General features: G+C 36.9%; 1 pseudogene; it reads left to right on the top strand.

Annotated features, from left to right (window-relative positions):
• Positions 1-1293: 1293 nt before the first annotated feature.
• Positions 1294-5106, top strand: LOC143850562 (putative disease resistance protein RGA3; annotated as a pseudogene).
• The last annotated feature ends 5123 nt before the right edge of the window (positions 5107-10229 follow it).

The following is a 10229-nucleotide window of genomic DNA, read 5'->3' on the forward strand; positions in this document are numbered from 1 at the left end:
CAGATGAGGACTTGCTTCTATTATCTGAAGGGCCACGAGGCCATGGTCTCATGCCATAGAGTAAGATTAAGGCCTAAAAAATCAACGACTTAGTTTTTCTTGGAAAGCTCTAAACATGATTGATTTGAAGAAAAAAAAACGAGTATAAACTTTATCATGTTGTAGAGAAGCTATAATCTTAGAGTTTTAATCTTGTTTTTGGAGCTTCTCCATTTGATTCCAGTAGTGATCCAAGTTTTGCCTAGTTATTTCTTGTTGCCCCGTATGAAACTCGTACTAAGATTTTTTTATCTTTCTTCAACTGAGCCCTCCACCTTAGCTTGTTTCTAATGTACGGTGCTCATTGGCTTGAGCACGTGAATGGGATAGATGAATTATTGCATCTTTGACTATTAATGGCACAATTAAATTTTGCTTTTCTTAACTATTGTTTGATAACATTAACTAGTGCTTAAATGGGCCTCATTTGATTAGTAAAAATCTCCCCACTGGTGCTATGCTAACGATTTGAGATGGACCACTAGTATGATCCCATGAATTACATATGTGTCCCATCATTAACTAATCTGATCCATCCATTTGATGGGCCATGCTATGTGATGTCAAGATGGAAAGATTTGTATGATTTTTGGGGCATATATATAGGAGATCCAGAGCAAGGTCAATCAAGCCAACGTTTCAGATCATCTCACAGATGAATTATTGCATCTTTTTCTTTTTGGTCTTGCCTCACAATCAACTTACTTTTCTTTCCGGGCGGTGATAAATTCACCCCCTTCTATGTAGGAATTCACCCCAATTTTTCAAAATGGAAGGTACAGCCCATACCATAGGATGATCCAAACCGTCCATTTGATGGGCCACACGTAAATAGGTTGTGCCCCAAAAATCATTTCCATAGTATGATCCCAACTGTCCGATCTATAGAATTTTTCACAATTTGAGTCCCTCTTTAGATCGGAGGGTTAGAATCATCCTACGGTAATGATTTTTTTTTGGCACAATCTATTTACCTTTTGGCCCATCAAATGGACGGTTTGGATCATCCTATGGTGCCTGCTGCACCGTCCATTTTGAAAATTACGGGGTGAATTCATACATAACAGAGGGTGAATTTATCACTGCCCGTCTTTCCGTGTAAAATAATGATTCATTACTTGTTTTCCCCCACTGCAAGAGGCTCTCTGTTCTAAAAAAAAACCAGAGGCGTTTTGAGTTCTTATCTTACTGTTCTAATCTTGCTTTTTTTGAAGCACAATTTGTTAGTTTGTCTCTCCAATACTAGAACAAGGTATGGCAGATTACTTACTATCCCCTCTTGTTGATGCAATCGTTGGCAAATTGGAGGAATCCATAAAAGAGATTAAATTACTGTGGGGTATTGATGAGGAGATCAAAAACCTTTCCAGCACATTATCCACAATTCAAGCTGTGCTTCAAGATGCTGAAGAACAGCAAGTAACGAGTAATGAAGTGAAAGATTGGCTTCGAAAGCTTAAGGATGTTGCATACGACGCTGATGATGTAGTGGAAGAGTTTGCAACGGACGTGCTCCGATTAGAATTGGAAGGTGGAAATCAATTCAGAAAGAGGAAGCATCAGGTATACAACTTCTTTTCTTCTCTTTTAAATTCCATCTCAATTTTGCCTCGAGATAAGACGATCGTACAGAAGATAAAGGAGATTCAGGAGAGACTGGATAAAATTGCAAAGGAGAGGCATGACCTTCATCTCAAACAAGGAGATGGAGGGAGGCGGCATGAAATAAAAAGGCAATCGCTGACTAGCTCCTTAATAAACGAATCAAATATATTCGGCCGGGATAACGATAAAGAGAAGATACTAAAATTGCTACTGGATGAATCCGCATCATCATCATCTTCGTCCAAGGATATATCTGTTATTCCGATCGTCGGCATTGGGGGCCTCGGAAAGACAACTCTTGCCCAGTTTATTTACAATGATAAAAGGGTGGGAGATCATTTTCCAGTTCGAGGATGGGTCTGCGTCTCTGAAGATTTTGATATGTGTAGACTAACAAAAGCAATTATGGAATCAGTGACAAAGAAACCTTGTGCTCTGAACGAAATCGATCCACTTCAAGTTAGCCTCGAGGAAGAATTGAGTGAAAAGAGATATTTACTCGTCCTAGATGATGTATGGAATGAGAATCATAGTGACTGGGATAGGCTACAGTCCCCATTCAGTTCTGGGGCAAACGGAAGTAGAATTATAATAACTACTCGAAATTCAGAAGTTTCAAGAATCGTGGGCACTATTCCCGCCTATAATTTGGGTTGTTTAGATGAGGATTACAGCTGGTCCTTGTTTACACGACAGGCATTCATAGTGGGAAGCTCAGATGTACCTCCAAACTTAGTAGCAATTGGAAAGAAGATCGTGAAAAGGTGCAATGGGTTGCCTTTGGCAATAGAAGCTCTTGGAGGTCTCTTACGTTCAAATACCGATGAGAAGAAGTGGAAGAATATCCTTGAAAGTGAAATGTGGGAAATATCAAAGATGAGAAATGATATTATTCCAATACTAAAATTTAGCTACGATCACTTGCCTGCGTGTCTGAAACAATGCTTTGTGTATTGCTCCCTGTTTCCAAAGGATTATGAATTTGACAAGGACACTCTAATCCAAGTTTGGATTGCAGAAGGATTTATCCAACCTGAAGGAAGGAAGCGATTGGAAGACATAGGTTTCGAGTATTTTGATGAGTTGATGTCAAGGTCCTTCTTTCAATATTTTGAACGGTTCCATGGATCACGCTACAAGATGCATGACTTAAATCATGACCTTGCACATTCCGTTTCTGGTGATGAATACTTCAGAATAAAAAATAGCGTTGACTCTTGGAATGTCGCTGCAAAGGCTCGTCATGCATCAGCATGGCAATGCAATGAACACTCACGAATTTTCGAGTCCTTTCATGAATCTGAGAGGTTGCGCACATTTCTGTTACCGCCAAGATACGAAACACTCACTAAGCAAGTTGCTCATGATTTCTTCCTAAAATTGAGATGCTTACGGGTGTTAGATTTGGATGGTACTAATATCAGATAATTGCCGGATTCTATTGGCGAATTAAAATATTTGAGGTACCTTGATCTCTCTCATACAAATATTGCAACCTTGCCGGAATCAATAGCAAGCCTCTATAATCTGCAAACACTAAAACTCGGTGATTGCATAGTACTTATTGAGTTACCAAAGTCCACCAGCAACCTAATTAATTTACGGCATCTTGCATTTTGGGGTTGTAAGATTCGTACGCCGCCAGAACTTGGGAAATTAATATGTCTTCAAACACTGACTATATTTGTTGTGGGCAAAGAAAGTGGATGTGGAATAAGGGAGTTAAAGAACTTGACAGAGTTGAGGGGAAGTATTCGCATTTCAAATTTGGAGAATGTGATAGATGAGAAGGAAGGCAAAGAAGCCAATTTGAAGAAGAAAGAGCACCTTGATGAGTTGACGTTGGAATGGAGCAATGATAATCCACGAGATGCTGCAGTTGATGAGGAGGTACTTGAAAGCCTCCAACCTCACACCAACGTCAAAACCCTAAAGATTTTATCATATGGTGGTGTTAGTTTCCCAAGGTGGATGATGAGCGGTAATTTGACGAATCTGAACACTGTTAGACTCGTTCAATGTTTGAATTGCCAACAACTTCCACCCCTTGGACAGCTACCTTTCCTCAAGAAGCTCGAGATTAATGGAATGGATGGATTGAAACATATTGAAGGTGAGTATATTGGTCGGTCCAATAAGGTTATTAAGGGTTTTCCCTCATTGGAGGAGTTAGAGCTTGTAGACATGCCGAATTTGGAGGAATGGTGTGGAGCAAGGGAAGGGGACATGCCATGCCTTGGTACACTAAAAATATCAAATTGTCCTAAGCTGCAGAGATTTCCCCACCTCCCATCCATTAATAATTTGAAATTAGGAGACTGTAATGAGATGGTATTGGCCTCGGTTCCTTGCCTCACTACTCTAAAGTCATTACAAATTAGCTCTATTAAAGGCTTGATATCCTTACCCCCTGGATTTCTTCAACCCTTAACCGCACTTGAGGAATTGGTGGTCATTCAATGTAATGAGTTGGTGTCTTGGCCAAAGGAGGTCGGGTTGCATGACCTACCTTCTCTCCAATATTTAGACATTTGGGATTGTCATAAACTCGAGTCATTAGGAGACGACGAGGAGGGCCTTCCCATCACGCTTAGATCTCTCTTTATATCCAAAGGTTGTGATAGCCTCAAGTGTATACCTACAAGGGGGCTAGGAAAACTGAGTTCCCTCCAACGTCTGGACTTGGTTACTCAATGCCCATTCTTGCCAGCAGAGGAACTGCCCATCACTCTTCAATCCCTTACGATATTCTCATGTTCTAATCTCAAATCCATGTCCAAGGGGATTTTCAACAACCTTACATCCCTCAAAGAATTGAGAATTAAAAATTGTCCGCAATTGGAGTCATTGGCAGGTGAGGAGGAGTTACCCACCGCGCTTACATCTCTCTGGATCTACAACTGTCCTAATCTCAAGTCCTTATCCAAGAATTATAACCTCACCTCCCTCGAAGTATTATATATTTATAACTGTCCACAACTAGAGTCATTGCCAAACATCATCAGCCTCCGTAGAATGACAATTAGAAAGTGCCCTCTAATGCCGCAGTTTCCAGAGGGAATGCTCGACATGCTTACATATCTCTCAATTGAAAATATTGAGATCTTTTCTAAAAACCTTACATCCCTCCAAACCTTGAATATTTCTGAATGTTCACAACTCGAATTCTCTCCAAGCATGCTACTGCCCCCCACGCTTAAAATCCTCGGTATCTATTATTGTCATAATCTGAAATCCCTGCCCAAGGGGATGTTGAAGAACCTCACCTCCCTCGAAACATTCAGGATTGGTTGGTGTCCTCAACTCCTTTCCTTGCCGGAGGAAGGGCTGCCCACCACGCTTCAGAGATTACATATTGATGGCTGTCCGGAAGTAGAGAAACAGTGTCAAAAGGACGGAGGCCAATATTGGCCCAATATCTCACACATCCCCAAAATAGAGATAAATAACTCGAGGGTTTGAAGACTACCCTGGAGAAGGTACACGACTGTCTCTCCTCTTGGCTTTTGTTTATATTTTTTTTGGTATGTAAGATGGGATTGAACCTCCGACCTCCAGGTTGATGAAAAAGCCTTAACCATTGAGCTAGAGGTTCAATCCCAAATTAGGGCTCTTGGATTTTATTAATCATATGAATAGATTTCAATCCATTATTTATTTTAAATGGATTTCTCTCTATCTCTTTTCATTTCCTCATTTTCTCTCTTTCACTTTCTTACAAAACAAAACAAATAATTAATTTTACTGGAATTCCATGTTCATAAAGAAAGGACACTCATATAAGATTTTTTTTCAGGTTCTTTAATTTTTCATCATAGCTCAAAATATCTTGTCTTAGTCTTGCCATACAGTAGATTATGACTTAGTTAAGACAAAAGGAACCCTAACTAGGATGAATTTACCTTATATGATTCATTGAATTTATGCTCTGTTTTGAACTCTTTGGTATCATTCATATTAATTGATCTTGTAGCAACTCTTCAATTCTTCTTCCTTTTTTATTTGGTGTTGGTTTGCTTTAAATGTTATTTGATTGATGATTTCATTTGCAATTGATTACATTCCCTAAACTTCTGCTAGAACTGAGCATCAAAACTCAGTTAATTTTTCATCTTGCTTTAAAAATAAACTCCGTTAATTTTTATTGGAATTTCAAGTTCATAAAGAAAGTGCACTTATCCATGAAAAATGAAAACGAGAAGACAAAGCAGGTTTAAATGCTTGGTTTGTTGGTATGTCTAGGTTGAGATATTTTAATCTAAAATCAAATTGAAAATTAGTTGATGTCGATGCTAGTAGAGCTCTTTGTTCTAGTTCTATGGATTAGGATGGAACACCATGATGCTGGAAAAGACATCTACTCAAACAAATTTTAGATGCCCATACAAAATTCTGTCTTACATGGTTCGAAGTAGGTTAAATGTTTTTCTTTGTTGTATGTCTGGATTGAATTTTTCTTCTCTAAAATCAAATCTGACATTACTTGATATGATGCTAGTAGAGTGGGTTTTACATTTTTCTTCATTTATTTTCAAATTTAGTTACCTATTAGTTTACAATAAATTGTTACCTTTTTTTGTAACAAAAAGAATTCAACTGGGATGAATTTACCACGTACACATTGTGGAATTTAAGCACTGTTCAGGCTGCTTTGGTTCTTATGTGATTTCCTTTTCTTTTCCTTTAGTGGCTTTGTGCCTTGGTGTAGTTTTTTGTATTATTTTTCTCTGTTCTCCTTTTTCAATTAGTTTCAGCTTATCCAAAAGAAAAGAAGTGTCTATATTAAGAATTTGATCATTGTGTGTAACTACAATCTATGCACAGTTAACTTTAACTAAGTCAAACAAGCCAACATGGATTTTTATTGAGCTTTCTATTCATTGGTCGTTCCTTGTCATCATTCATTGTATAAGAAGATGGAGTGGTGTCTAAAGAATTTTCTTTTGCATTTATTACAAGGATTCTCTTTTCAATTTATCACACCAACTTCTATTAGAAATTAGCATCAACATTGAAATAATTTTCCAATTTGCTTGTACCTTTGTTTCTATCTCTCCCTCTTTCTCTCTCACACACATATTGCATTTTTTTACTACAAAAGAAAAATTAAAAACACAGACATGCAAACACACTGGCATATTGACTTCTTTTTTGTTAAACACACACACACACACACACATGTTAACATAAAATGCTTCATTGGATCTTTCTTAGTTGCAAGTTATTATCGCCCTAAACTTTCTCCAATTTATTTCAAAATCTCATCTACTCTTTTAGTTTGGGCCTTCCAAATAAAGAATGATAAAGAGGTTGGAGGTTATATCCTAGCTTACCTACCCAAAAAAAAAGAATAATCCCAGCCTATTTCCATTTGTTTCCACTTCTCCATCATTTTTGGATGCCTTTATCCATTCACCGAGGTTAGTCAAAAGTCTCAGTTGGGACCAAATGTAATTCGAAAGACTGTATCCACGATTTCTTGTGAAAAAAGGATAAATGTGGGACTGTGGTTTTCGGATTTAGAATACAATACAGTAGACAACAAAAAGTTAAGCTTTTACCTCTTCATTGTATAGAATTTCCTTTTGGGGGCCCATTTATGAAATAATATTATGCTAGAATGAGCTTATTATTTCCTTTCATCTATACTCAAACCTATATTAGATAGTTTCTACAGACTGAACATGTTCTCAAGCCAATTTTGTTGAGAAAAGTTTATTTCATCTTGGCATTCATATCGGTTCTATATTTGGATTTCAATCCAATGACCAATTTACTTTTGCCAAATCTCAAGCTTGTTTTGGATTTTGCTTGAGTCGAAACTATCATCTACCCTATCCGGAAATATCAACTCATCTTGCAACATATGAGGAATATTGTTGTTCTTCTCATTGTTCTTTCATATTCAGTCTAGATAAAATTTCCTTGAAGCTGTGATAACAAACTTTTCATAAAGAAGGAAGTATTCCTTTACTCAAACCTTCAAATTCCCAGACCATCTTATCATTTTTGGTTCACAGCGATGACTTTCTATCTTACTCAACAATAATATCCTTGTTGCATTTTGATATTTCGTATACTATTAGAATCAGAACCTTGGGTTTTAAGTCTCTAGTTTTCCTTTTGGAAGGAGGATTATAGGATGATCCCTACATATTCAAAAACGAATTTATCTAACATAACAACATATAAAAATTAAGCTTCATTGGAAGGTACCTATCGTTCTTTTTCCACATTTGTCCACTGATTTCAGCTTTAGTGTAGATACTTGATAGGTCAATGTATTTGTTTCATCTACTATATTTCTTAGTCCTTTTTGTTCTTTTCTTCTTCTTATTTCATGGAAAGACTCTGGCCTAAACACCTCTTAGCAGCATTGCTTCTCATACTTTTTTTAGTATCAGATTCCAACTCATCTTCCCTCTTTCTTTAGTAGCTCTTTCCTCAAATTATTTCCTCCATAACAAGATTGAGTTCAGCTTCCTACTGATCAAGAGTCCTCCAGTTGACGAAACGGTTTAGAATATGGGCCTTCCAACACTTCTCAGTTTCCTCCTTGACTTCCTTTTGAGGTAGATAAGGTTCCCTTTTATCTTTCTTGGCACATATCATACTTTTATAAATCCCATTTGAAACAGTCAATCCTTAAGAGCCCAACATGAGAATAGGATTGCTACAACTTCAAATAGCTAATAGGAACCTACCTATCTAGAACTCAAGATTGATGCAGAACTGATGCAAATCCGAAGTAAACACAACATCAATTGGAAGAATGAAGTAGAGAGATTGAAAATCTTAGAAATTTTTTTAGAAATTGCCCACTAAATAAAAAATTCCAAAATCATGAACTTTTTTTTTTCATGGAAGCACTAAAGAAGATCCACTAAAATAAGTAATCATGAATTGTTCGTATATAAAAGGTTCCAAAATAATGAACTTCTTTCCCATAGCAGTAATAGAACTGTTCCATCAAAAAGAGTAATTATGAACTTTCCACTGAAACCTTACAATGAAGTACGTAGATAGTACTTGTACAAAAAGCATCTTCTAATTTCTAAAGCATAACTTTCTAGTCCCAGACTGATAGTCCTTTCTAAATGAACCCAAAAAAATCTCCTTTGTACTCTATATCTGTTGAAACATAAGTAATTAATAATATTCTTTACCTAGAAAAACTCAAAAAAGAAAAAAGAAAAAAAGAAATTGCTAAAATAAAAAAACTACTAAATTTTGATTTACCGACTTTCGGAAAACAATTGATGACTATTTCTCCTAAAACTACAATTGTTGTAGCGATCCAAATACGAATCGCTACAACATTGGTAGAAAACATAAAGTAGGATGTGAAGGAGATAAATTTAATAACAATGTTAACGGTAAAATATATAGCATTTATCACTCCCTAAAAGTTGAAGGGAAGATAGGCTTGTCTTCCATTCTATATTTCTCAAAATTACCAGTTTTGAAGCTTATAAATATAAAATGTCATATCAATCAAAAGTTCCTTGCATGAACCTACTACCTTATCTCATACATGCTAGAATTAAAGACTTCGAACAACTTACAAGGCATAACAAAATATGATACGTAAGGTCATGCAACCTAGGAACAACCTACAATGCATGGAAAATTCAAACATTGACCGCATTCAACCAAGAAACAATCTTCAATGCATAGAGAATTCAATGTAGTCAACTTTTGGAAAATGCAACTATCATAACTACCCATTTAGGTCCCCAATATGTCATCAAAGAAGATTGACCATTATTCTTTTCTCTATTGAAAATGCCTCCATTTTATGTTACCTTCCTCTCTTTCTTTCATTCTTTTCAATCTTGTCCTCTTTTATCATGGTAAATGGAAAATATGCCCCCCTGTTAACCATATGACTTCTATTCTTTGGATGACATCACCCCCCAGTTGGAAAGAAATTCGCCCTTGATAATTTATTCCACTCGCCACCATGGAACTCCACGCAAGTGAATAACTTCCCAAAAAACAAAAGTAGCTTGCATCACAAGCCATCCAATGAGACTATCTTTTGCCTTGAATGTCTCCTTCCATTCATCACCCGACTTGATTTGGATTTGATCTAGCCACTTCGTAGTTTGATTTTGTAGAACATTGTGCACTAGTGAGCATTTCAAGCATGTCATCTAACTATGTCTCTACATGCTTTTTTATTACCCTTTATTGGAATATTTTAGTTTTTTGGTAATTTCTACTGTAGAAAATACTTTGTCATGCTCATTAATAGAACAAAGAAAAATAGATTATTCTCCCCGTTACATGATTTCTCTCCTCTCCTCTCCACCCCCACCCCCACCCCCACCCCCACCCCCTCCCCACGCACCCCCTCTCTCTCTCTTACATGATTAAAGAAGAAATTACACCATACCAAATCTTAGGGATCAACAACCCTTAATAAGGGATTGAGTTTAAATTCCTACTAGATATACATATTTCCTTTCTTTTTACACCCATCGAAGCCATTGGTTCTTCTACCTGTCCTATATAGTTCTCAATTCCATCTTCTTTTCAAAACCCCAATCCCTCTCAGTCTCCAAAAATGGCAATCCCACACA

The sequence above is a fragment of the Tasmannia lanceolata genome, unplaced genomic scaffold (genome assembly GCF_043159265.1).
Source record: "Tasmannia lanceolata isolate RefF3 unplaced genomic scaffold, GAP_Taslan_0.1 ptg000018l, whole genome shotgun sequence".
NCBI classification, from domain to species: Eukaryota; Viridiplantae; Streptophyta; class Magnoliopsida; order Canellales; family Winteraceae; genus Tasmannia; species Tasmannia lanceolata.